The following is a 27,288-nucleotide window of genomic DNA, read 5'->3' as shown; positions in this document are numbered from 1 at the left end:
AAGACACCACTCAAAAATATTCGTCTACTGATGTCATTCCACGCCATCTCTACACTGACAGCTCGGAATATACCACTTAGTCGGGCAGCTCGTCTCCTTTCTCCCAAGTCTTCCTAGCTCAGACTTTACAACATTTTTGTAACGCTACTCTTTTGTCGGAAATCACCCAGAACAAATCGACCTGTTTTTCTTTAGATTGTTTACAGTTCTTGAATCAATTAATCCTGGTGAGGGTCCCATACACTGGAACCATATTCTATTTGGGGTCTTACCAGAGACTTATATGCCCTCTCCTTTACATCCTTACTACAACCCATAAATACCCTCATGACCATGTGCATAAATCTATACCCTTTATTTATAATCACATTTATGTGATTACCCAAATGATGATATTCCTTTATATTTACACCTAGGTACTTACAATAACCCCCAAAGGGAACTTTCACCCCATCAATGCAGTAATTAAAACTGAGAGGACTTTTCCTACTTGTGAAACTCACAGCCTGACTTTTAACCCCGTTTATCATCATACCATCGCCTACTGTCCATCTCACAACATTATTGAGGTCATTTTGCAGTTGCTCACAATCTTGTAACTTATTTAATACTCTATACAGAATAACTTCAACTGCAAAAAGCCTTATCTGTGAATCCACTTCTTTACTCATATCATTAATATATATAAGAAAACATAAAGGTCCAATAATACTGCCTTGAGAAATTCCGCTCTTAATTATTACAGGGTCAGATAAAGCTTCGCCTACTCTAATTCTCTGACTTCTGTTTTCTAGAAACATAGCCACCCATTCATTCAATCTTTTTTCCAAGTCCAATTTCACTCATTTTTGCCAGTAGTCTCCCATGATATACCCTATCAAATTCCTTAGATAGGTCAATCGTGATACAGTCCGATTGACCTCCTGAATCCAAGATAACTGCTATATCTTGCTGGAATCCTATAAGTTGAGCCTCAGTGGAATAACCTTTCCTAAACCCAAACTTCCTTCTATCAAACCAGTTATTAATTTCGCAAACATGTCTAATATAATCAGAAATGGAGGAAAATCAGCCGTTACAACATTTACAGATAGGAGCTTAAAAACTGAATTTAATTATACTTCGAATGAGGTAACTGTCCCAAAAGATGACAATTGCATATATTTAGGTGTGATATTTGAAGGTAATTTGCACTGGAAGGTTCATGTTGATGACACGTTTGGGAACGCATACGTGTCATAATGAGGGTACTTTAAGGATGCAACAAAGAATTGAAAGGGAGAAGTTACATAAGCATGGTTCGTCCAATATTAGGATATGCAAAGAATGTTTGGGATCCTCAAAGTAATACCTAATAAAAGAAATAGAGGGCGTGCAGACGAAAGCAGCAAGATTTGTAACAGGGGATTTCAGGTGATAAAGTAATGTGTCAGAAATGTTACAGAAACTTGGGTGGGGATCTTTAAGTAAGATAAGGTAGAAAACGAGATCTATAGGATTATATAGAGCCTGTAGAGCAGAAGAAGCATGGGAGGCGTCAGGTCGAAAATAATGTCATCGTCAAGGCTGACCACAAGTTTAAAATTAGAAGGGATTTCAGCAGAAGCGATTGGGGTAAATTTTCATTCATTGGGAAGGGTGAAATAGTGGGACAGTTTACCAGGGGTAGTGTTCGATACTTTTCCAAAATCAGTATAGATATTCAAGAATAGAAGAAGCAGTAACAGAGAAAATAAATGTTAGAGGGAAGGTTATTGTAAATAAATAATTTTTGTTAATAAATTAATTCCATCCTCTGGTATATGAAGAATGGACAGCCGAAATATGAGATTGCCTGTAGGGGTCAAGTACAGTGGGGACTTCGAGGGCCCTATGACCACTACAGTAGCTCTGAAGGCCTTTCTGGAACTCTGAACAGCGGCGGCAAAAGGGGCTCTGGTTAAAACGCAGCAGGACGTTATGTACGAAAATGGGTAAAATAATTCAATGTAGATTGTAAACTTTCAGCAGTAACGTAGTATAATTTGATGTAATTACACACACTTCACATGAGTTGATTATGTTTGAAAGTACAGAAGATATTATGAATAGAATTTTGTAATATAAAGTTATTAAGGATGAGCTATGTGTTTAATAGAAAAATTGTTGGTGTAAATTGTATAATACTGTATCTTAGGCCAATGTCTTCTTCTCTTATTAATTTAAAATTTATTGCTTGATAATAATATTTTTTGTGTACCATTTGCCACAGAGGTAGACACCTCACTTTCAAATAAAGGGATTTAGATTTGATTTGAATTACTGATAGAATTTCGTACATTTCTAGCTGCTTGGTAATAGCACATAATCTGGCCCTGCTGATATATCTAAATAAATATATTTGATTTATTTCATGACACTATTGGAATATATTGAAATATTTTATCCTTAATATCTCGTTGGAAAAATATTATCTGACTTTTTGATCTGAAGGACAAAAATATCTTGAAGACCACTGTCAAATTCATTCATAGGAATTGGATTTTTCGAACGACCGCTTTCCTCGCATTATAGCAATTATAAGAGACCGAACGTTTAGGCAGTAATAGGTTAGAATACGCACTAATTTGACTGGTAGGAGTTGCCTTCTAGTCCGCTCTTCCGTAATGTAGCAAGAGTAAGAAAACTTCAAGGGGTTCTAACAAGCCGGACCCTAATGTTTACGCAAATCTCACAGCAGAACTGTTGTCCGGGCTTGTTACTCCTTTCAGTGTGTTCACTTTCTAACCTATAGAGCACATGTCTAAACATTTGATTTAGGGGCCGATGACCTTCGATGTTAAGCCCCTTTAAACAACAAGCTTCAATTCATCATCTAAGCATTTGATCTCTAGAAATTACTGGGTTTGTTCATACTCGTACCGACCTCAGGATTTCATGAGAACTTTCATTGGGGGAATGTGAAAATAAATGTCCAAATTATGTTTGTAGAAAGTGTTCCTTTATAAATCAGTTAGGTCATTTTTAAATAATTATTCTCAGCTTAAACATAAAAACTTTCCAAAGTGTTTCTCTAGGTTCCCATAGCAATCAATACAACCTATAATTCTTACAGATAACCCAACGTCTGTAGAATTACTGTCAGAAGCTTTGAAATACATCAATTTGTAAAAGGTAGTAAAGTGTTACGTTCTTTATGCTGATCCTCTGGAAACTGCGAGCTTGCTGGTCTATATAAATGATCTGAGTAAAGAACTGGAATCACTGATAAGGCATTTTGTAGAAGACGTCATACTCTATAGAGCAATAAATAATATACAGGATTTTAAGCGACCACAAAAATGACCTCGACGTTGTGAAATGGGCAGCAGACGATTGTATCATGGTAAACTGGGTGAAAAGGCAGTTTGTAAACTTCACCAAGACTATAAGTCGCTTCAGTTCTAGTTACAGTAATGATGGATTGGAAGTACCCCATGTGGATCACTGTAAGTACATATGTGTTAATATAAGCAAAGATCTTCATTGGAATGATAACATTAACGGGATTGTGGATGAAGGTTACAGATCTCTTCACATGGTTTTGATGGTTTTCAGAGATTGTAGTAAGGGTATGAAGGGGAGAACGTATGAGTCACTGGGAAGACCGCAAGTGGAACATGTTTCTATTGTATAGGATCCTTAACAGAATTACTTGACTCGAGAAGTGAAACATAATTATCTAAAGGAAAGCAGGAAGATTTGCTGTGAGTGACTTCCGATGAAAGAGTACTGTTACGAAAAATGCTGGACGTAATGAAGGAGTTCATTATTTTATATTACTCCTAATACTTATGCCAACGACCGTAGCCGTGTTGAAACACTGGATCCCGTGAGATCTCCGAAGTTAAGCAACATTGGGCGCGGTCAGGAGTTGGATGGGTTGCCACGCGCTGTTGGTGGGGGTAAGGGAATGGAGGAGCGGAAAGGAACTAGCCATCCTACCGCACGTAAACTCCGGCTCAGGTACACCTCTGCGGTGATTCGGACCTGCCTTCGGCAGAACAACCCTTACCTTACCTAATACTTATCAACTCCACAGGCGGTAAAGATCCAGCATTTTGACTGTATATGCCACTTTAATCATGATTCAACCTAGCGGTAACGTAGCTTAATGACATTACATAATAAAAAATGTAGACCAAACAAAGCAGTAGATTGAAGGTGCTTAGATCACTTAAGTATGCAGAGAAACCCTCTCGTACTTCCACAAAGGCTTCATTCTCGCATAGAAACGATCGTACATGTGACGAATATCATTCAACGGTATAGTGTTCCATGCGTCTTGAGCTTGTTGTCGCAGTTCTGCAAGGTTAGTAAATGGTCTTAATGAGTTGGTCCCATGATGTCAGAGCAACATTCAATGGGAGAGATGTCTGGGGATCGTGATGGCCAAGGCAGTTGTCCGCGGAGTATACGCTCTGTAAAATGACGCTCACCAGGTCTACGTTGCACACGAAAACGGACATCTCATCTCTAAACGGAACAGAATGCTATTACAGCCTCCAGGCGATCCTTGCCCGGTACCACAGGAGATGTTCACAACAGTGTTGTGACAGGAGGGTAATTACGAGCACAGGTACGTAGTCTTGCTGCATATAGGCGACTCCCAATGGTGCACGTAGAATCATCTGGAGCCACATTCTCTCTGATCTCTGCTTATGGACACGTGACAGTCGGCAAGAAATCTCCTGCTCGAAGTTCAACAAATTACGAAAGGGAACATAAAGTCTTCGACGGAACAGAGCATCAGGGCAAGTATGGTAACGCCCGAAATGACATAATGGACACTTAATTTCTCCAAAATGCTCTACCTCCATATACAATGCAGAACTGACATCACCAAAGTTAAAATCCTTCGAGGTTAGACACTAGACAGTAACTATTTTTATTTAAACATCTATTTAGACCACATTCCACCACATCAGAAATGCATTGATACCACTCACAACATTCTAGTACCACGAAGGCCCGAGCTATTATGAATTTACAGGATCATTACAACCTCGATTTCAACACAAAATGGCAGAAATCTCCACCTTTCATTATAACGTCACCGATTATTGAAACTACATTTAAAGGCTGTTTTCATCTCTAATCCCTCTCACCGTATATTACCAATTTATATATCACTTATAATAGCAAAGTTATGAAGCTGAAAGTACTATGCGTTCCCGTGTGACGCTCAAAAGTCTACGTGGGGCAAAGCACAAGAACGAGCTGTGAGTGACCTCAATAGGAACAAGGCACCTGGAATTGATGACATTCCCTCTGAATTACTGACTGCCTTAGGAGAAACCAGCATGGCAAGGTTATTTCATTTAGTCTGCAAGATGTATGAGACAGGAGAAGTCCCATCCGATTTTCAGCAGAATGTGGTTATACCTATTCCCAAGAAAGCCGGTGCTGGCAGGTGTGAAAACTACCGCACCATTAGTTTAGTATCTCATGCCTGCAAAATTTTAACACGTATTATTTACAGAAGAATGGAAAAACAAGTTGAAGCTGAGTTGGGAGAAGATCAATTTGGCTTCAGAAGAAATGTAGGAACACGTGAAGCTATCCTGACTTTACGTCTGATCTTAGAGGATCGAATCAAGAAGGACAAGCCCACGTACATGGCATTCGTAGATCTAGAAAAGGCATTCGATAATGTTGATTTTACCAAGCTATTTATGATTTTGAAGATGATAGGGATCAGATACCGAGAACGAAGAATTATCTACAATCTGTATAAAAATCAGTCTGCAGTGATAAATCGAGGGCTTTGAAAAAGAAGAAGCAATCCCGAAAGGAGTGAGGCAAGGCTGCAGTTTGTCCCCTCTCCTTTTCAATGTTTACATAGAAGAGGCAGTAAAGGAAATCAAAGAGAAATTTGGAAAGGGAATCACAGTCCAAGGAGAGGAAATCAAAACCTTGAGATTTGCCGATGATATTGTTATTTTATCTGAGACTGCAGAAGATCTCGAGAAGTTGCTGAATGGTATGGATGAAGTCTTGGGTAAGGAGTACAAGATGAAAATAAATAAGTCCAAAACAAAAGTAATGGAGTGCAGTCGAACGAAGGCAGGTGATGCAGGAAATATTAGATTAGGATATGAAGTCTTAAAGGAAGTAGATGAATATTGTTACTTGGGTAGTAAAATAACTAACGATGGCAGAAGTAAGGAGGACATAAAATTCAGACTAGCACAAGCAAGGAAGAGCTTTCTTAAGAAACTTCAAACATTGATATCGGAATTAGAAAGATGTTTTTGAAGACTTTCGTGTGGAGCGTGGCATTGTATGGAAGTGAAACATGGACGATAACTGGCTCAGAAAGAAAGAGAATAGAAGCTTTTGAAATGTGGTGTTACAGAAGAATGCTGAAGGTGAGATGGATAGATCGAATCACGAATGAAGAGATACTGAATCGAATTGGTGAGAGGAGATCGATTTGGCTAAATTTGACGAGAAGAAGAGATAGAATGATAGGACACATCTTAAGACACCCAGGACTTGTTCAGTTGGTTTTCGAAGGAAGTGTAGGTGGTAAGAACGGTAGGGGTAGACCAAGATATGAATATGACAAGCAGATTAGAGCAGATGTAGGATGCAATAGTTACGTAGAAATGAAAAGGTTAGCACAGGATAGGGTGGCATGGAGAGCTGCATCAAACCAGTCTATGGACTGATGACTCAAACAACAACAACAACATACTACAACCAAATATTATTCGAGGATTGCACGACATCCTTCTCGTGAATGCGCACATCAGAGCCTGATCTCCGTAGTCGTCAAATTGCCCAAGTTAAGAAGGCTATGCAATCGTACTTTCGAGAAATTGAACATCATGATCCCCTTGTCTTGTCATTATATCCAGATATTTACAATTTTTCTTGTAGCAGTTATCTTGAACGCATAACTAATGCAGTTCACTTTCAACATCCTTTCTTCAGTTGAATTATTTTAACGTGAATCATTTAATGACAGAAGCAGTTATAAATCCATCTCAACCAGGAAAAACTGCGAATTTTCCGTAGCAATGTTAAAGCGGTCCTCTTGTATTGATATGATACCTGAAAAGTAACACTCAGATCACCAGGAGTCTACAGGTTTTCATCAACCGTTGCCTCAGAAGTATTCTGCGGATGCATTGGCCTGAGACCATCATAAATGAGGAACTCTTGAAGTGAACAGGAGAAACCCGCGTGAAACAGGAGATAAAAAATAGAAAATGGAGGTGGATAGGTCATTGTCTGAGAAAAAAGGGTGCCATCGAGAAAGATGCACATAGATGGAACCCGCAAGGAGCAAGAGAAACAGGAAGACCAAGAATGACCTGGATGAAGAGATGAGGGAGGACGACAAATCCTGGGCAGACTTACAGCTGATTGCCAGGTGAAGGAACCAATGGAGGACTTTTATTGCAACCCTTTGCACCGAAAGGGGGCACAGGATATGAGTCAAGTCAAGAGGCCACCATTTGAAACAGCATAAACAACTGGCAGAAATAATTTAAAGACCATCAAAAAGCACAATCAAACATAGGTTCCATTTCCCAGACGTTGGCATATAGCTGAATATCACTTTTCATATCACAGCTGTCTACAATAACTGTTATGGAGCACAAGGGGGTGGGGGAGAAACTGTAAAACTTTAGGGCTGGATAAGGTAATAGAAGAAAAGAGCTTCCAGTGAAGAGTAAATAGCGCATTATATCCTGAAACTTTTATTGTGTGCTGTTTTCTTTTCTTTCCCTTTTGTTTTCAACAGTTTAACAAAAACAAGAAATAAAATAATGAATTGAAAAATAGGTAAAAATAAGAAAGAGAAGATAACAACGGCAGTAAATATTTGTAATAATTAACAGGCATTATGCTCTCTGAGCGCCAGAATAATCCAAAGAACAATTGAAGTTCCCACTTTTCAAAAGACAAACAAGTTCGGCCTCGATGCCTTCAGGTATAGATCGAGCACAGCTACAAAGCTCGTTACCTTTACAACAGGGTAAGAAAGATGAATAATACTTGACTTTGAAAAGGGGCAGATATTTCTGTAGAATAAAGAGGATCAGAGCTCACTACAATAGCTTATAATAAATTAAATCCAGGAATAAAGCAGACATTTAAACTTAAGACGTAGTCTTCCACAACCACTAAGTGACATCAAAATATATCATTTTGAGGATATTAAGTCGTTTGATACTTATAATGTTCTGACTCGTTTCGAGCTTGCAACCAGGATCGTCTTCAGAGCAATCAAAATTATTTTCTTGGCAACTGTTACTCTGTAGTAAACAAAGTTAGGATATAGTTCATTCCGGAGCCTCCAGAGTCAAGGAGAAGGATGTTGGCGAGTGAACTATGAAGCGTAGCCATGATTTATTCAGTATATAACCGTCCCTTCTGTGGAAATTATTCCGTTGTTCAGTAATTTCTATCACCTCATGAATGATTCTAGGTATAAAGTATTGCCCTTTACAAATGACAGAAGTTACATCAAAAATGATTTGATGGTTATACCATAGCAGACTTCTCTGGCTTGGAAAGACGTAAGTTCCTGTGATGTTCCTCAACCCTCGTTGCTATCTTCCTACATATTTTGCCAACGTAAACCGATCCACAAGAGCAAGTTATCATTTATATTTCAGCACACTTTAAAACGATAAGATCTTTTACTGATATCAAGAAATTTCCAATTTTCATATTAGGCTCAAATATGATCTTGATATTGTGCCTTCTGAAAATATTGCCAATTCCAACCGTGACAGATTGTACCTATGGCAAGAACGCCAAACTCAACAGACGAGAATCACGTGACAACCTGTCTTTTGGCTTAGGATGTAGCGCTTCGGTAAACTGTTTACTCGAGTGGACATTGCTCAGGAACATTCTGGTTAGGAACTGAAGTTCACCGTTTAATTTATCCTCCTCATAAACCTCTCCTGCTCGGCTGAGAAAGGTGTTAAGCTAGACGCGCTTTTGGCAATAAGGAGTATACCCACATATTGCCTACTGATGCTCAGCCTTATTTCCCCACCAGATCTTCGACGTAAAAACTCTCTCCTTAGAAAGTTCAAGAAACTAATGAATAATTTCCAATTACCAATACATGGCGACATCGCTGATGTCCGTCCGAATTTTCTAAGGTCTCGAAATCCACCAATAAGAACTGCAGTAGAAGTGAAGAATACTGACTTCATTATAACTAGAGAATGACAAGGAAGGCATTACACTAGGTCTGAGTCAACTCTGCCACATATTCGTTCGCCGCTGGCACCTGGATTTGAGCTTCCTCGTAAAACCGGGTCGGCTCTTAACAGGATACGATCGGGCCATGGTGACGGCGCAAATTTCCACATCAAATGGAAAATAATTTATAAATCTAACTGTGATTGTGGGGCCTCTAAGCAGATAATCCAGTGCATCCAGCTTATTATCATCGAGTGTCCAAAAAGAAAGTAGAGGGGCGACATCAGTGATTTTGCTTATGGGTTTGCAGAGACAATTAGTTATATAAACAGCCTGGAGATAAAGATATAGTTTGCTTTCCAAAAACATGTTCGTATATACCTTATCTGTAAAGTCACACGCTAAATGGGTGTGTTTACAGTAAACCGAATGACCTAAAGATTCATCTGTTTTCCTAGAAATCAGAACACCCAAGAACGTAAAACATCTCGTGATTCCACGATCGAGCACAAATCGAACTGGGGCTAAGAGGGTGGCAGAAATGTTAAGCCAAACGACTCTAGACAAGGTTAAATGTAGGAAAAAACTGTTACTCACAGTGAAGAAAGGTTGATAAACGGAAAGGAGAGTTCATATTTGTGCTTCCTTTAGAAGATTATAGCCATAATTTGGCACCTAAATTTGTTTTGAGGAAGGAAGTTAACTATAGAAAAGCCCCTTCAAATTTACGTGATAAGATCACTAGAATGATCACCGTCAGCCAACAGATTTTAGTGGTTACACAGCGAGAGTCAAGTGGATTACCTTGTCTTCGAAACCAGCAGCCAGCCGCCTGACCTAGAAAGGTCTGTGCCCAAGCAGACGAGAACCTGTAAGACTTTAGAAGGTGACTGAAGATTGCTTTTATTTTCGGCAAACTGGCTGCTAACTGGACGCAGGTAGTGTCAAATTATTGGAGAATTAAAGGGGCACTAACTCCTAACAACACATTCGTGAGCTTCAGAAATATACACCCGTCTTTAACTCGATTTATTTCGACTCAATTCCCCACTGCAGCAGTCGTCTAAGGCTTGCCGTAATCATCTATTTTCCTTTGTAATTTTTGAAAGTTTTGGAGGTATTACTTATCAACGTTTAGACTAAACTTGAAGGAGCGTATTTATAATATATTTTCCTCACATTTTGATTTGGTTGTTCCAATATTTCACGAATTCGATGGTCCACAAATTTTGATTTCAATTTTAATCGACGCGGCAAATCCAGTTGAGTTCTTTGACAGAAAAAACATCTTCCTAGCGGAAGAAGAAACGAAGCTGTGTTAATTTACCTAACACAGCCATTTAGGCATGTGAATCGATCATGTGCTCTCAAGGCCAGATGACCTTACACGATAGTGAGAGTGGTATGAAATGAAAGGTGATATCCTGATGACGAAGTTCTTAGGAATTAAAATCTTTCATGAAATCTTGGCATGTATTTTTCTCTAGTGATCGCCTGGAGGGACGTATTGTACATCGACATAAATTAATAAATGAATTTTCCATTGTGGCTTTTCTTATATTTGCAAGATTTCTATGACTGAGGATTTCGTCCTAGAGTATACGCTTCCTTACGGAAGTTTTTGTACTTTGGCACCTCTGTGGACTACTTCAATTTCTGTGCAATATGGTGAATATCCCTATGAAAGGAAACCCTCAATAAGTGGGTCATCTTGTGAAGCAAGAGTGGCCCATTGTCTGCTTCACTGGAGAATGCGGACATATTTTAAGTAAAATTTAATTTATTATTATCTTCTATCTAAGGGCATAATTGTTCGTCCATTTACAAGTCGAAAGAGTTACGAAATACTCACTCCATGTCCGTATCGACATGACAATCTAAAACTCAAGGTATCGTGTAACCACCAAATTGATACATTTATTTTCCTTTGGCAATTTTATAAAGTCATTCGTAGTACATGTAGCATAAGTGAATGTAACTGACGATGTGTGTGAAGCAGACGTAACATGTACTATACTACGCCTGATTTCATAAAATTGCCAAAGGCAAATAAAGGTATCGATTAGGTGGTTAAACAGTTCTTTGATTCTAAGTCGAATGAGCTCAAAAATAGTAATGTTGTACAGATTAATATCTACTGAACGAAGAGATCTTGGAAGAAGAATGACAACGAAGATGTGGTTTAAGTACTCTTCTATTGAAACTCATTGGTATTACCTGCAATTCAAAAGAATTGTTCTTGCTATTGATCTATCCAATGCCTTTGATAGGGTAGATGACATAAGATAAGATTTGAATTGTAGTAATCACATTAAATAAGTTGTAAATGAAGGTTAAAGAACTCTTCATATGGGGGTCACTAGAGGTAACAGTAAGGATATCACCTCGTAACCCACAATGGTTTGGATTGAGCAGGGATCTTTTGGTAGGCAAAATCTCGCCTGGACTGTAGTAACATGAGGTTGGTATATTTCCGTGTTTATTCATTCGCTCTCATTTCCTAAAACTTCGCTTTCCAAAGTGGTTCCGAAGCTCTGCATCGATCAGCAATGCATTAATTCCTTTTTCCGAATTTAGTAGACTTGAGGAATGACGTGGGTTGGGTTGAAATTGTCACAATAACTGTGCAATACCTAGAACACTAGCTCCGTTTTTTTATTTATCGTTTGTTTCTGAATTTCTTGTTATTTTTAATAAATACCTATGATTTTGGTTCAATACAGCTTCAATAACATTGTTGTGTGAGCACACATGCTCTGTATTACTTCAAGCGTGACACAAACAGTACCATCATAAGCAAGTGGCCTTTGGTAGCTGCATTCTATGCAAGCCATTGGAACGTGAAATCACACACGTCGTATGTGTTTACACAACAATGTTATTGGTGCTCCATTAAATCGAAATGACGAGTGCATTTATGTAACAGTAAGAAGAAATAGAAAAACGAAAACAGTTCATTGCTGAAGTATTGTGCCACTTTAAAAACATTTTTTTGACTAGATGTAGGTGATGCACGATTTGATTCGGATCAGAACGGTAGCCTTTAAAGGATTTAAAAGTAACAACTCCATGTCGTTGGTTTTCGGCCCGTTAAACAAATCCTGCGGGACAAAATGTCGGCATCCCAGTGTATGTTGGGAAGAATGCAGGACAAATAACATTATTATTACTCAGTAATAAAGATAGTCGTACGTCTGTTAAACTGGAAAGCAATATATCAGTGCAGCGCATCGGAGTCAGTTCAGATATTTGAACTTAAAAGATATTCAGTCTGTCTTTCGAACACGCAGGATAAATATAAATATTATACTACAACATACCTATAAAAAGCATTATTATACAAGGGAAAAATATATACACTATTAAACAAAGACTGACATGAAGAACGAAGCATGGCATTCTTTTTTTAATAGTGCGTATTTAACCTGTGTGTTCGACAGACTGATAGGCTTTAAATGTTCTTTCTCTCGTGCAGACGGCAGATTGGCCGCATTTGTGTATTATGACGCATTTTTCTCGCCAGAGAATTAAGAAAGGCGTGTAACGGGCAGGTATTCCTTTGTTAGTCATCTCGTCGCTAGCCGGAGTTCGATTTCAGCCCGTTCATCACTCCCTATCATCTCAGTACAGACCAAAAGCTGACGGTGACGGCCAAGCGGAAGTGACAATTACTTTTCCATCCCTTATTTATTTTTGCTACCACAGTATTTCTGAATTATATTCATCTTTCAGTAAACTAGTATGGCATAAACCTATTTCTTTCTTTCTTTCTTCCTTTCTTAATCCGCTTACCCTCCAGGGTTGGTTTCTCCCTCGGACTCAGAGAGGGGTCCCACCTCCACCGCATCAAGGGCAGTGTCCTGGAGCTTCAGACTCTGGGTCGGGGGATACAACTGGGGAAGATGACCAGTACCTCGCCCAGGCGACCTCACCTGCTATGCTGAACAGGGACCTTGCATGGGATGGGAAGGTGGGAAGGGATAGACACGGCGGAAGGAAGGATGCGGCCTTGGCCTTAAGTTAGGTACCATCCCGGCATTAGCCTGGAGAAGTGGGAAACCACGGAAAACCACTTCCAGAATGGCTGAGGTGGGAATTGAACGCACCTCTACTCAGTTGACCTCCCGAGGCTGAGTGGACCCCGTTCCAGCCCTCGTACCACTTTTCAAACTTCGTGACAGAGTCGGGAATCGAACCAGGGCCTCCGGGGATGGCAGCTAATCAGACTAACCACTACACCACAGAGGCGGACGCTTGCTTATTTATTGATGCAAACATTTTGCCATTTTTTATTTGATCAGTTTACCTTAGTATCACAGAACACTTACGGATAAGACCTACCATTCGGACTAGATTCCAGAATCATGAAACGGGACCTGAGATTATCAACATATATAATGACACACTTAATTATGATTTTGAATTCAATGTATTTTGAAGTATGTCCTCTGGATTGAAGCATTTATATCCTGCTAGTGATTCCCGTGCGCTTCGCTACACATACGAATCACAATGAGTTTCACGACAGAAAGTGTGTGTGTTATTCATGTAATCGATCGTGTTGTATAATAATATTAATAAACATGTAAAGCAGGAATAAAATTGTTCTCACCGACCTTGATAACTGCAGTCGCTTAAGTGCGGCCAGCATCCAATATTCGGCAGATAGTAGGTTCGAAACCAACTGTCGGCAGACCTGAAGATGCTTTTGCGTGCTTTCTCATTTTCACATCAGGCAAATGCTGGGGATGTACCTTAATTATGGTCGCGGCTGCTTCCTTCCCACTCCTATCCCTTTCCCGTTCCATCGTCGCCATAAAACCCATCTGTATCAGTGCGACGTAAAGAAACGTGCAAGAAAATATGTTATTCAAATTAAAGAGCCAAAATACAGAGTGTAACAATTACGTGTGTCCAGTTTTCCAGGACGCGTTCGTCACATGTAGAAGAATATGGAAATTGTTCCGGAAACGCTTTATTTCCATGTTAGAAATCAGTTTTTACAACTACACATGTCATTATTCATGGGGCGCACACAGGAACAGGACGTAATTTTGTTATACTCTGTACATTCCATAAGATATTGTTGCGTCTTTCAGTCCGACTCGTTTCTTGAATGGTCAGCGTACTGGACTTCGGTTCAGAGGGTCCCGGGTTCGATTCCCGGCCGGGTCGGGGATTTTAATCACTTCTGATTAATTCTTCTGGCTCGAGGACTGAGTGTATATGTCTGCCCCAACACTCCTCTCATCATATTCAGACAACATACCACACTACCAACCACCACAGAAACACGCAATAGTGATTACATCCCTTCATATAGGGCTGGGGTCACGAAGGGCATCCGGCCGTAAAACAGGGCCAAATCCACATGTGCTCCACAGTTAGCACCTACGATCCCACAGGTGTGGGAAAAAGCGGTACTAAAAGAAGAAGAAGCAGATTGTTGCGTCTTTCAGCCCTGTCGTAGACCCCCTTCGTTATTTCCTGGAAGGAGCGTGCGAGTCTAGGCTGGGAGCTCGCAGCATCTGCTTGTACAGTGCATTTCGTCTGGTGTATCCATGGTCATTCTGAAAGAGGAATGAGAATATTCATCCTCTAGATTCCAGTATTTCATCAGCCGGGATTGTGGCCTGAACACTAGGGAGTCACCGCGTGTTTTTGGAACAGTTGTTGTTGTTGGAGTCATTGTGGTAGAGTCATTATCACTGTCAAAGTGTTCAGAGAATATCGTCGGGGTGGATTGTTGGCATGATATTAGAGAGATGTCATCATTGAGTATATTAGAGTGTAATGAAGCAGCATTGTTGTCGAGTGACATGTGCTGAATAATTCACTGTGTGGGGCAGACACCTTGATTGTAAGTTAATTGCTTTGAGTTGACTGTGAGAGTTATCGGACTTGTCTGGAATCGAGCCGAGTGTTCAGCAGTCTTAGTCATGAAACTAGATACATAAACAGGTGAGTGCGTAGTGAAGGCTATCGATCAAGATTGGGTAAGGGTCGCGCGACCCCGGTAAAGACTACCAAGCTGGAGACCTGCTTTGAGGAAAAGAGACTGTTGTAAATACCTTCTAATCAGTGAACTATGCTGATTCATTTTCAAGTGTAATTGTGTGTACTAACTGGTTCATCTGAAATTAAATGATATCAGTAAAACAGACGAGCAATAATATGTTTATACCGGAACGGAGTATCAGGGATTTTAAAATTTAAATTATTTCTCAGAGAGATACTGTATTTTACTATCAGCTAAATTTATCAAGCAACTATCTACAGTTATTTACCAGTGCCTTCGAGTTCAATATTTTCTGTGCCCAGAGGCCGCACTCACTAACATTTTTTCGAACACACATCCCTTCAGAACCTTGGACACCTGTTCTCCAATGCGGCCTCCCACATCTCACTGTCATATCCAGAGTAGATCACTCCACAAATCAACTCTAACACCACACTGGATTCCACGCAGTCGTCTGATAGGCACATTCCTCACTGACGCACTCCCAAATTGCTCGCTCAGAACTCGCTCACCTCTGATTGAACTATGCTCCTTTTCTACGTCCTTTCTATAGGCTAGCGAAAACTCTGGACAAAGTGTCTCCCAGCTTCCACTTCTAGGTCATTCCGATGGACTTCCTATCCACAGTATGCTTCATGCTTCTTCGAAGGAGCTCGGACTTTCTCCTCAACGCGCGCTTCAATAATTATCCAGGACTTTTTCTAGTCGCTGGCACCACCCACATTGTCACCACACCACAAGCATTGCTGCCTTCGCTGACTCCCACACCCACGGACGTTGTGGACATAATTTATTAATTCATATCGTAAGGATCACGTCATTTCAACTGACTCCTTCTCCGGGCTTTAACATTTACGCAGCACTCCTGTATTCATTACCGGTGTTGTTCCTTTCTTCAGTCCACACCTTCCCGGTTTTGAGCTTCAGCTTTTCTTGGAAACTCTTGTGGTCTTGAAGTTTCTTCTTAAATGTGTTACACTCCAGGATATCATCATGTGTGATGCCCAACTCATCTAGACCTTTTTCTACCTCACTGAAACAGGCCACTTTTTCTTTCTTATCTTGGAAGTAGGAGAAAATCCGCTTGGTTGACCTTGAAGGGATCCTTCTTGCCACTGTTCATAGAAAGCAATCGTTCTTTTCTTTATCATATGGGAATACGTGGAAACAGAGCTGATGGTTGTGCAGTCTGCTATATTCACCTTTGTCTTTGATGGGGCAGAAGTTTGTCTTCAAAATCAGCTTTTGATCTCAAATTTCTCAATAAGGCCTATTTTGTACGTTGCAAGACATAGAGGGCCTCCTGACAAATGACTGTGTCAGAACTCGGCGTTCAAGGATATTGATCTTTTGTTGTATACATCCTTGGTTAGATGATATGCCATTTCCATTTTATTCATGCATGACATGAAGGCTTCTTTCTCGTACATATTAGGTTGTATCCATTCACCTAGACATTTAAACTGTCCTACCCGCATGATTTTTCCGTGTTCCACGTTTAGCTACTTTGCTGCCTGCTTTGTTTTTGTTAGTAACTAAGTTTTCTCAAAGAAGATCTGAAGACTTGCTTTCACTCCCTGTGTCTTATGATGCCTTTTGTAGCCACCTCTAACGAATCGGTAAAGATGATTAGATTTTCTGTAAAAGAAACACGGTCAATTACAAGTTTTCTGTTACTGAAATCCAATCTGAATCTACTGTTGACCCCTTCATTTCTCATTTCCTTGCGCCATTCGCAGATGATTTTCTCTAAGACACAATGGACATAGTATAATGTTTACTATATATTTATTTAACAGCTTTCTTTTTCAAGTGAACAGTTGAAATTTGCTATTACTTCCAGAGCTCACGGGTTTCATGTATATTATAACATGAACCTAGGTTATTTCAGTTAATCCTGACATTTGTTCATCCATGCAGCAACAGCCCTTTTTAACCAGGATTAGTGATATTTTGCTAGATTTTTGCAGCAGGACCTCTCATCTACTGTTAGCCAACAGTATAATTTAAATGTAAATTTCTTCATTGTTCAAATTTGCACCCTTTATTTCATAGCGCCTCAAAATATTGCCATGTTTTTAATGTCAACAATTTGATCATTAAGAAAACTTTTAAAACCACGAATTTAATAGGTCATCGCATTAGGAATTGTTCTCGCACTGATTTAAAAGTGTTTGCACACATTTTGCTTTTTTTTTTTTTTATCCCTCCAGCTCTACCCTCTGGAAAGTTTTTAAAATGTCATATTTTTCAAGGTTAATGAGGCTTTTATTTTGTTCTGGTACCAACTTATAACTGTCTAAGGTACATTGAACGTGACTGTACCGATATCGGTCATCATGTTGACATTATAGATAATCCGAAGGTTGAAGTAGAGGATGCATTTTACGAGTTCCAAGAACTGGCATTTACATCGGCAGCATATTCAAAGGTCAAATTTTCAATACTGGAGGCAGTGCTCGTTTTCAAGAAGGCATTTCTCTCCTAGGTTGAATTCAATGTCGAAGGAGAAGAGAGGGAACAAACTTTTGACTCCCCCGGTGGAGAATGAAATTTACAATCCAATTAGGGAGAACCACAATTAAAGAAGGTAGAGATCGCGCTTTCTTGAGTTGTTGACGATGCTTCGAGTCCCTCAGAGAAGGGAGTCTCACCATTCCTTCTTCATAATAGAGCACAGTCGAGCCCAGTGGTATTATCAATATTACAAGAAAACTTTGTATGTGAGTCTACCATTTAATAAATCGTATTATATATTTGTACATGCATGCGATGTAATTGTTTCGTTCATAGTTAAAACTTCACTGTAGACTGGGAATCGAACTAGAAACCTCCTTCTTGCTGGGAAATTGCTCTAGCAATGAAACTGACTCTATGGCCCGTACTTTCGCAGAGTTAGGGATGTACTTGGTGTACATTTACAATGAACATTGAATTTTAACGCAAGGCGTAGGTTCCAGGTCCTATTCCATTGTAACTACATTTTAAATTCCTCCAAACCTTTAAGCTATTTAAACTACTTGAGCAAGAACAGTAACAGCATTGTTGGATGCGCTTGAGAACGGTTGGCTGTTGAGAGAGCTCTTGCATTATTGCAGTGATAAAGTAGTGAAAACCTATTGAAACAGCTAAATTTTGTGTATATCTGATTCATTTAGTGCTGTTTATATAGTGGTGTTTAGTGCTTGTTGGTAGAAATTGGGAGTAGTGATATTTATTTAAATTTTGTAACAAGTAATTCAGTTGGTCTTCAGTAAATTAAGTTTTCTAGGTTAAGTAGGCTAGATAGGTGTACCTTGTTTAGAATTTAGGTTTAGGAAATACTTTAGGTAATAATATTAACTTTAAAAATATTTGTAAATATCTGTAGGTTCGTTGGTTATACTTACAAAGGCAGATTATCATAAGGAATAGTACCGTAACTTCTGCAGCAACTTCTCTGGAATTTCGTATAGATATCCGTTCAAACTATCGCGAAGGTAATATTTTCCTACATTAAAAAAACACGATAGGCCTGTAAACTTCCATTTAAAAAGAAGTTAAAGAGATTACACGGTAATAGTTAACAGTCATATTGTTATTGATTATTGTCGCTCTTCATATTAAAATATTGCATTGTTGGCTACAGTCGTGAACAAAGGGTGTAGTGTAGTCAAGCAAATAAAAATCAGCTGACGTTGTATTCCATTCATTTGTTCTTCTGAGTAGGTAGTTACAGTATCCGTAATCTATATTTCGCTCCCTCGATCTTTCAGTATTTATGAGCGGTTAGCTAATAATAATAAAGTTCATACACTGACTGACAGAGCAAATGCAACACCAAGAAGGAGTGGACAGAACTTTATGCCAATTGCAAGGTAGACTGACGTCACGGAGGTATGCTCATGATGTGAAATGCGCCGCTGTGCTGCGCACGTAGCGAACGATAAATAGGACACGGCGTTGGCGAATGGCCCGCTTCGTACCGTGATTTCTCAGCCGACAGTCATTGTAGAACGTGTTGTCGTGTGCCACAGGACACGTGTATAGCTAAGAATAACAGGCCGCCGTCAACGGAGGCATTTCCTGCAGACAGACGGCTTTACGAGGGGTATGGTGATCGGGCTGAGAAGGGCAGGTTGGTCGCTTCGTCAAATCGCAGCCGATACCCATAGGGATGTGTCCACGGTGCAGCGCCTGTGGCGAAGATGGTTGGCGCAGGGACATGTGGCACGTGCGAGGGGTCCAGGCGCAGCCCGAGTGACGTCAGCACGCGAGGATCGGCGCATCCGCCGCCAAGCGGTGGCAGCCCCGCACGCCACGTCAACCGCCATTCTTCAGCATGTGCAAGACACCCTGGCTGTTCCAGTATCGACCAGAACAATTTCCCGTCGATTGGTTGAAGGAGGCCTGCACTCCCGGCGTCCGCTCAGAAGACTACCATTGACTCCACAGCATAGACGTGCACGCCTGGCATGGTGCCGGGCCAGAGCGACTTGGATGAGGGAATGGCGGAACGTCGTGTTCTCCGATGAGTCACGCTTCTGTTCTGTCAGTGATAGTCACCGCAGACGAGTGTGGCGTCGGCGTGGAGAAAGGTCAAATCCGGCAGTAACTGTGGAGCGCCCTACCGCCAGACAACGCGGCATCATGGTTTGGGGCGCTATTGCGTATGATTCTACGTCACCTCTAGTGCGTATTCAAGGCACGTTAAATGCCCACCGCTACGTGCAGCATGTGCTGCGGCCGGTGGCACTCCCGTACCTTCAGGGGCTGCCCAATGCCCTATTTCAGCAGGATAATGCCCGCCCACACACTGCTCGCATCTCCCAACAGGCTCTACGAGGTGTACAGATGCTTCCGTGGCCAGCGTACTCTCCGGATCTCTCACCAATCGAACACGTGTGGGATCTCATTGGACGCCGTTTGCAAACTCTGCCCCAGCCTCGTACGGACGACCAACTGTGGCAAATGGTTGACAGAGAATGGAGAACCATCCCTCAGGACACCATCCGCACTCTTATTGACTCTGTACCTCGACGTGTTTCTGCGTGCATCGCCGCTCGCGGTGGTCCTACATTCTACTGAGTCGATGCCGTGCGCATTGCGTAACCTGCATATCGGTTTGAAATAAACATCAATTATTCGTCCGTGCCGTCTCTGTTTTTTCCCCAACTTTCATCCCTTTCGAACCACTCCTTCTTGATGTTGCATTTGCTCTGTCAGTCAGTGTATATCCCAGAAATTGCAGTTCAAGTCCCTGGAGTAGTAGTAGTAGTTTTGATAGAAATATTTGAGAAATTACTGTAGACAACCTCGTATTTTTCAGTAGGCCTAATTAAGGACACTTTCATTCTCCGTCCCGTGGAATAGGGAAAATAATAGTAATCCACCAGCTGTAATAATCACATAACCACATTTCAGTAGAATTGTAGTGAAGATAAGGTATAATATATTAGATAGTATCTTGCCAGTTATATTCGTGTTTTTCTTCGTGTACGGCAATCCTTTCGATACTTAAGCATATAACCAAACGCAGTGTAGTGTAGTGTAGATACATTGTAGTATAGATACAGTACATTTAGATAGTGCCGTATCTTGCCTACTATATTCGTGTGTTATTTTTCGTGTGTATCTATTAGACCGTAATACCAATAATAATTTGTCTAAGCATTTAGCTTCGTTGGTAATCTTTGAGTACAGTAGTTCTTGCAAATTTCATTTCTGTTGTGCTTAGTTTAGTGACATACGGTACGGTACCGGTATCATAATTAGGATACGTCTGAAAGTAGTTTAAAATTACTGTAGTGTACTGTACAATAGTATACGAGTAATATCCTATTAGAATTTAGTGTGATAATTTTATTATTGTAAAATATTTGTCTAGTACTGGTGTTGTAGAGGTATCCGTAGAAACTCTTACTAAAATACTGTTGTTGTAATTAGAATAGGCTTAATTGCAGTTTTGGAATTGTGTAGTTCTTCGGTAGGCTATTACTTTCGATATTCAGTAATTAACAGCAGTTTTTATCCTGTCAGGGGTTCTAGGATTAAAAAAAGAGCACGACTAAGTAGTATTGTAGTGTAGTCGTATATTAATTACCTTATTGTTGTGTACTATCCCAGACAATATATAACTCCGTTCATTTATTTTTTGCAAATAAGTTATTTTTTAAAATTTCATTTTTTCCCCGTAAAGAATGGCTAAGGAGCGCGAGTGTACTTACTGTGGATGTGGCGAGGCATTGAGGGGTATGAGGGAGGAGTTGGAAAGTTTGAGGGAGATAATTAGAATTCTCACTGAAGACAGGAAGGAAGATAGGACTCCCTCAAACAATGTACAGGTTACAGTAGGTGTACAAGAGGGAGGGGAAGGAATGGGAGGAGTTGTAGAAGACAGGTGGTCTAATGTTCTAAGGGGAAGGAGATTGCAGGCTAAGGGCTCTATTCAGGATCAGAATTCAGGGCAGGTGTCTGTGCGAAATCGGTACGAGTCACTCCAGGTAGAACAACAGAGGGAAGATGAGGGACAGGGAACTGTTGCTGAGACGTGTGGAAGTAGGAGGAAGGGAAAAGGTAGGAAAGGAAAATGTAGAGTAGAGGATAGGAAAAGACTGCTGGAACAGGGTCATGGGAAGGAGAAAAGGGAGGAGGAAGTAGCTTCTGCAGCTATCAGGAAAGATAGGGCTGACCAGGAGGGGAGGGGATCAAGTGAGGTGGGTAGGTTTGAGGCTCTGGTCATGGGGGATTTCATCGTTAGACACGTGGGGAAAGTGTGTGGAGGAAAGGGTACCAGGGTAGAGTGTTATCCAGGAATTAGGTTGAGGCAGATGTTGAGGAAAGTAGAAGAGAGGGAGGAGGGGAAGGAGAAGGTGGTAGTGTTTCACATTGGTACTGCAACCGTAAGCTACAGTCGGAGAACACCGAGACACCTCAGGTGTGCTCAGTTCATAAATTAGACGCCCATATAACAAATCGAAGGACGTGGCATGCATAGGAAATATGACTGAATTGTGGCATATAACAAATAAAATACAGAAAAAATTAATATATGGCATGGTTTATTAATCACAAAATACTCTCAAATTGTCATCCTCCTAACTTGTGATGATGTGAATGATCGTTAACGAATTAAAAATGTATCTCTTGAAGTACAAAAGAAATAATCAAATGGGGTGGTACATGATTTCATACCCTATCTTGTCCTAGCAAATCGTAATTACATATTCATTTAATATTTTGATCAAATAGACAGATTCCGTTTGATTTATTGAAAGTTCTGGATTCAGACGATCAGCTCTGAAATATTAAAAGAAAAAAAATTTAATTAACTTTTGCTCAAAACCCCATTAAGTTTCCACTTATCGATTCAAAAATTTACGATTCTTTACAATTACATAATTTGATGCTTGAATTTCAGTTTAAAACTGAGTCGGCTCAATGAAATAATAATCTGTTCCATTACCAGTCGCTTACTGGATTAACAAAATTAAATAAATAAATTACTGAAGTCTGAAAATGCAATACGCATTTAAAATGGTCTGCGTAACTCAAAATTCAATTTCTTCAATGCCATATCACAACTACTAAATGCAAATAACGAACACATTAACATCATCCGCATCGTGTAACAATATCTGAGACAAAAGAAAATCAACTCCAAAACACCATAACCATACCATAATACAAAAATACACTACTATCTACACCCTATTTTACATTACCTACACATGTGACTACATAAAGACGATCATATTGTCGGAGTATTACTAAATAATTTGATCATATTGTCGGAGTGTCATTGTATAAGTTTATCATAGCTGAAGGTATCGTGAAATTTCTAAAGTGTAATCCGATGACCTGGATGAAAATCCTCGAATATTCTGGAAATCTCGAGTTCAGGCAAAGTCTCGAATGGTGTTCTAGAACCATTGTAAATTATCGTGAACATTAAAGTCGTGAATTATAGAGAACTCGGAATAAATCTAATTAAGATTACCTCTTCGAAAACGTACACAAATTCAAACATACGTAGGTTCCATATCCTAAATCACGCAAATATCTATCATAATCCACTATCAACTTATCACTTGCCTCAATAACTATATGGCGTGATTCTACTCTCGAAGAATTACTTCGCTTATTCATTATAAAATCACTTCTCTCGAAGAGTAAATTATGACATTAACCGTAGCAAAATCTCCAATAACGATTCCTACTATACAATTATACATTTGTGATCCACCCCGGGATATCACAAACTCAATCTAACATCACATAACAAATTCTACGCGTGTATAATTCTCGAAGATTCAATCCACCTACCGGTTCTCATATCTGGATTCAACTATCTCTGTTCCGCAGGATTATCTACACGGGTTCTGATCCAAAATGACGGAATCATTTCTCTTTTAAGACTTTAAGTTCCAATATTTTACGATTATATACCCAATAAATACCATGCACGGTTATATCTCATCTCTGTACGATGACTGTACATCCAGAAACATCCATTCAACATAAACGAATGCTCTAACATTATTCCCACCAATCGTGGCGATAATAAAGCTGAAAGATACACTCCGAGAATTGTCACGACCTGACACACTATAACACATAAGCCGTGTACGCCGTTCCAATATCACATTATTATCTGACAAGAATAAATATGAAGATCTTCTACTGTCTTTATAATATGGTAAAGTACTACAACAACATAACTAAAATATATTGCCAGACCATTTACTAATTACTACTACGTAACTAGACTTCTACCAAACAGATTATATTAGACAATTGTGTCGACTTAGCTTTAAGGCGTCTTCACGATGTCGAATAACTGGTCGTCCTCTGGAATAATATAGTCATAGGTGCCTTCCTCTCATCCTGTTGCCTGTCAGCTGGTCACATGGGTTTAAGCTTCCATTTCAGCACCAACACATATAGTAGTATGTGACAAAACCATGATAATATTCATCACTATCCTCTTGAATTTCAGGCTGAAACTATTACAAGAAAGATTAGTAAATTTACCATACAACACTTCCTGTAGATATCATTCAAATATTACACACGGTAGGCAGCTCAACTTAACTTGACGTCCGCTGTGTTACGTACGTTGACAAGAATAATATTCTGAGTAGTATATTTGAATGGTCCAACTAAGTTAATACAGTCCAACTTCCACAATTCAATCTTTAATTATCGCCGTCCGCTCTCGAACCAAGGACTTATCTCAACAGTGTGTCAAACTCCACTGAAGTCCGGCGACTGGCAGACACACTAACCCAATAACCTACTTCTCTTCACAGCCGACCGGTTGGACTCCTTGATACTCCACGCACGCGCGTTCGAGCCGGAACTCTAGTCAAGTTAGCGATAATAATAATTTTCCACACTGGTTTCATTTGTAAACTAATGTTCAGGAGCGTTGTTATCATTATTATTATAATCGTTATTGTTGACATACACATTAATTTTCTATCATGCTATTCTGATAGTATCACAAATCGTTCATATGGTTTGTTATGACCGGTGTGAAACTGTAAGTTTCTCGAATGCTGGCGATGCGCGCTCTGTTTTTCTTTCTTTTCTTTTCTTTCTTTCTTCTTTTCTTTCTTGGGCGGTTACTCCTAGTCGTTGACATCAAAATACAGTTTTATAGCTTAAACCATTAATTCGGAAATTATTATGCTCACAGGTGAATTCATTGAGACTCCAAAGAGTACTAGTTCGAAGATATGCCACTCCATCCACATATTCAAGCCATCCGGCCTATTGAAACTGTCACAGTACCAACAATGTAAGGCAAGCTGATATAAGTACCAACATAGTTGGAGATGTGTGGGATCTGGTAAATGCAGCACGGGTGAAGTTTAAGAAAGCGGAGATTGTTATTAGTGGAATACTGTGTAGAAGGGATACTGTCTGGAGGGTGATTGGGGATTTAAATGAGACTGTGGAGTGGGTATGTGGGAAACTGGGAGTGAAATTTCTAGATCCTAATGGGTGGGTAGGAGATAGGGATCTGCGCTCAGATGGCCTTCATTTAAACCGCATCGGTACGTATAAGTTAGGAAATTTGTTTGGAAGGGTAATAGGGAGGTACATTCAGGGAAACGGCATGGCCTAGGGAACAGGGAACTGGAAATCAAGTAGGGATGACATAAAATTGTTAGTGTTGAACTGTAGAAGTATTGTATGGAAAGGAACATAATTAATTTAATAGATACATATTTACCAGATATTGTAATAGGAGTTGAATCATGGCTGAGAAATGATATAGTGGATGCAGAAATTTTCTCACTGTACTGGAGTGTGTATCGTAGAGATAGGATAGGATGGTTGGGAGGGGGAGTGTTCATTCTGGTGAAAGAAGAATTTGTAAGCTACGAAAAAGTTTAAGATGAGACACATGAAATTCTAGGTGTAAGGCTCATTTCTAAAGATAATAGGCAACTTGATATATTTGGAGTGTACAGATCGGGAAAGGGTAGCACTGACGCGGATTCGCAATTATTTGATAGGATAGTCAGCTATGTGGGAAACGACATGGAAAGAAATGTGATTGTAGCGGGAGATCTGAATTTGCCAGATGTCAATTGGGAAGGAAATGCGAACGACAGGAAGCATGACCAACAAATGGCAAATAAGTTAATATGGGAAGGACAGCTGATTCAGAAAGTGATGGAACCAACCAGAGGGAAAAATATCCTGGATGTCGTGCTGATAAAACCAGATGAGCTCTATAGGAAAACTGAAGTAATAGATGGTATTAGTGATCATGAAGCTGTTTTTGTGGTAGTCAAAAATAAATGTGATATAAAGGAAGGTCTTAAAAGTAGGACTGTTAGACAGTACCATATGGCTGATAAAGCAGGCATGAGGCAGTTTCTAAAAAGTAGCTACGATCGGTGGACAACGGTAAATAAAAATGTAAACAGACTCTGGGATGGGTTTAAAGAAAATGTTGAGGAATGCGAAAACAGGTTTGTACCATTAAGGGTGGTAAGGAATGGTAAAGACCCACCTTATTATAATAGAGACTAAGAAGGAGGTGCAGACTCGAAAGAAATTGAGTTAGAAATGGCTGTGGAAGTAAGGAGAAATTGAAGGAACTTACTAGAAAATTGAATCTAGCAAAGGAGGCAGCTAAGGATAACATGATGGCAAGCACAATTGGCAGTCATACGAATTTTAATGAAAAATGGAAGGATATGTATTTGTATTTTAAGGCAGAAACAGGTTCCAAGAAGGACATTCCAGGAATAATTAATGAACAAATGGAGTGTGTATGTGATGATCTTCAAAAGGCAGAAGTATTCAGTCAGCAGTATGTAAAGATTGTTGGTTACAAGGATGATGTCGAGATAGAGGAGGAGACTAAGGCCAAAGAAGTAATAAAATTTACGTATGATAACAATGATATTTACAATAAGATACAAAAGTTGAAAACTAGAAAAGCGGCTGGAATTGATCAGATTTCTGGGGATATACTAAAGACAATGGGTTGGGATATAGTACCATATCAGAAGTACTTATTTGATTATTGTTTGGTAGGAGGAGCTATACCACATGAATGTAGAGTTGCTATAGTAGCCCCTGTGTATAAAGGAAAGGGTGATAGACATAAAGCTGAAAATTACAGGCCAGTAAGTTTGACATGCATTGTATGTAGCTTTGGGAAGGCATTCTTTCTGATTATATTAGACATGTTTGTGAAATTAATAACTGGTTCGATAGAAGGTAATTCGGTTTTAGGAAGGGTTATTCCACTGAAGCTCAACTTGTAGGATTCCAGCAAGATATAGCAGATATCTTGGATTCTGGAGGTCAAATGGACTGTATCGCGATTGACCTGTCTAAAGCATTTGATAGGGTGAATCATGGGAGACTACTGCAAAAGTGAGTGCAATTGGACTAGACAAAAGAGTGACTGAATGGGTTGCTATATTTCTAGAAAATAGATCTCAGAGAATTAGAGTAGGCAAAGCTTTATCTGATCCTGTAATAATTAAGAGCGGAATTCCTCAAGGCAGTATTATTGGACCTTTTTTGTTTTCTTATATATATATAAATCATATAAGTAAAGGAGTGGA

Source organism: Anabrus simplex, chromosome 7, assembly GCF_040414725.1.
Source record: "Anabrus simplex isolate iqAnaSimp1 chromosome 7, ASM4041472v1, whole genome shotgun sequence".
In the NCBI taxonomy this organism is placed as follows: domain Eukaryota; kingdom Metazoa; phylum Arthropoda; class Insecta; order Orthoptera; family Tettigoniidae; genus Anabrus; species Anabrus simplex.
The sequence above is the reverse complement of the archived record's forward strand: the minus strand, read 5'-3'. Positions refer to the sequence as shown.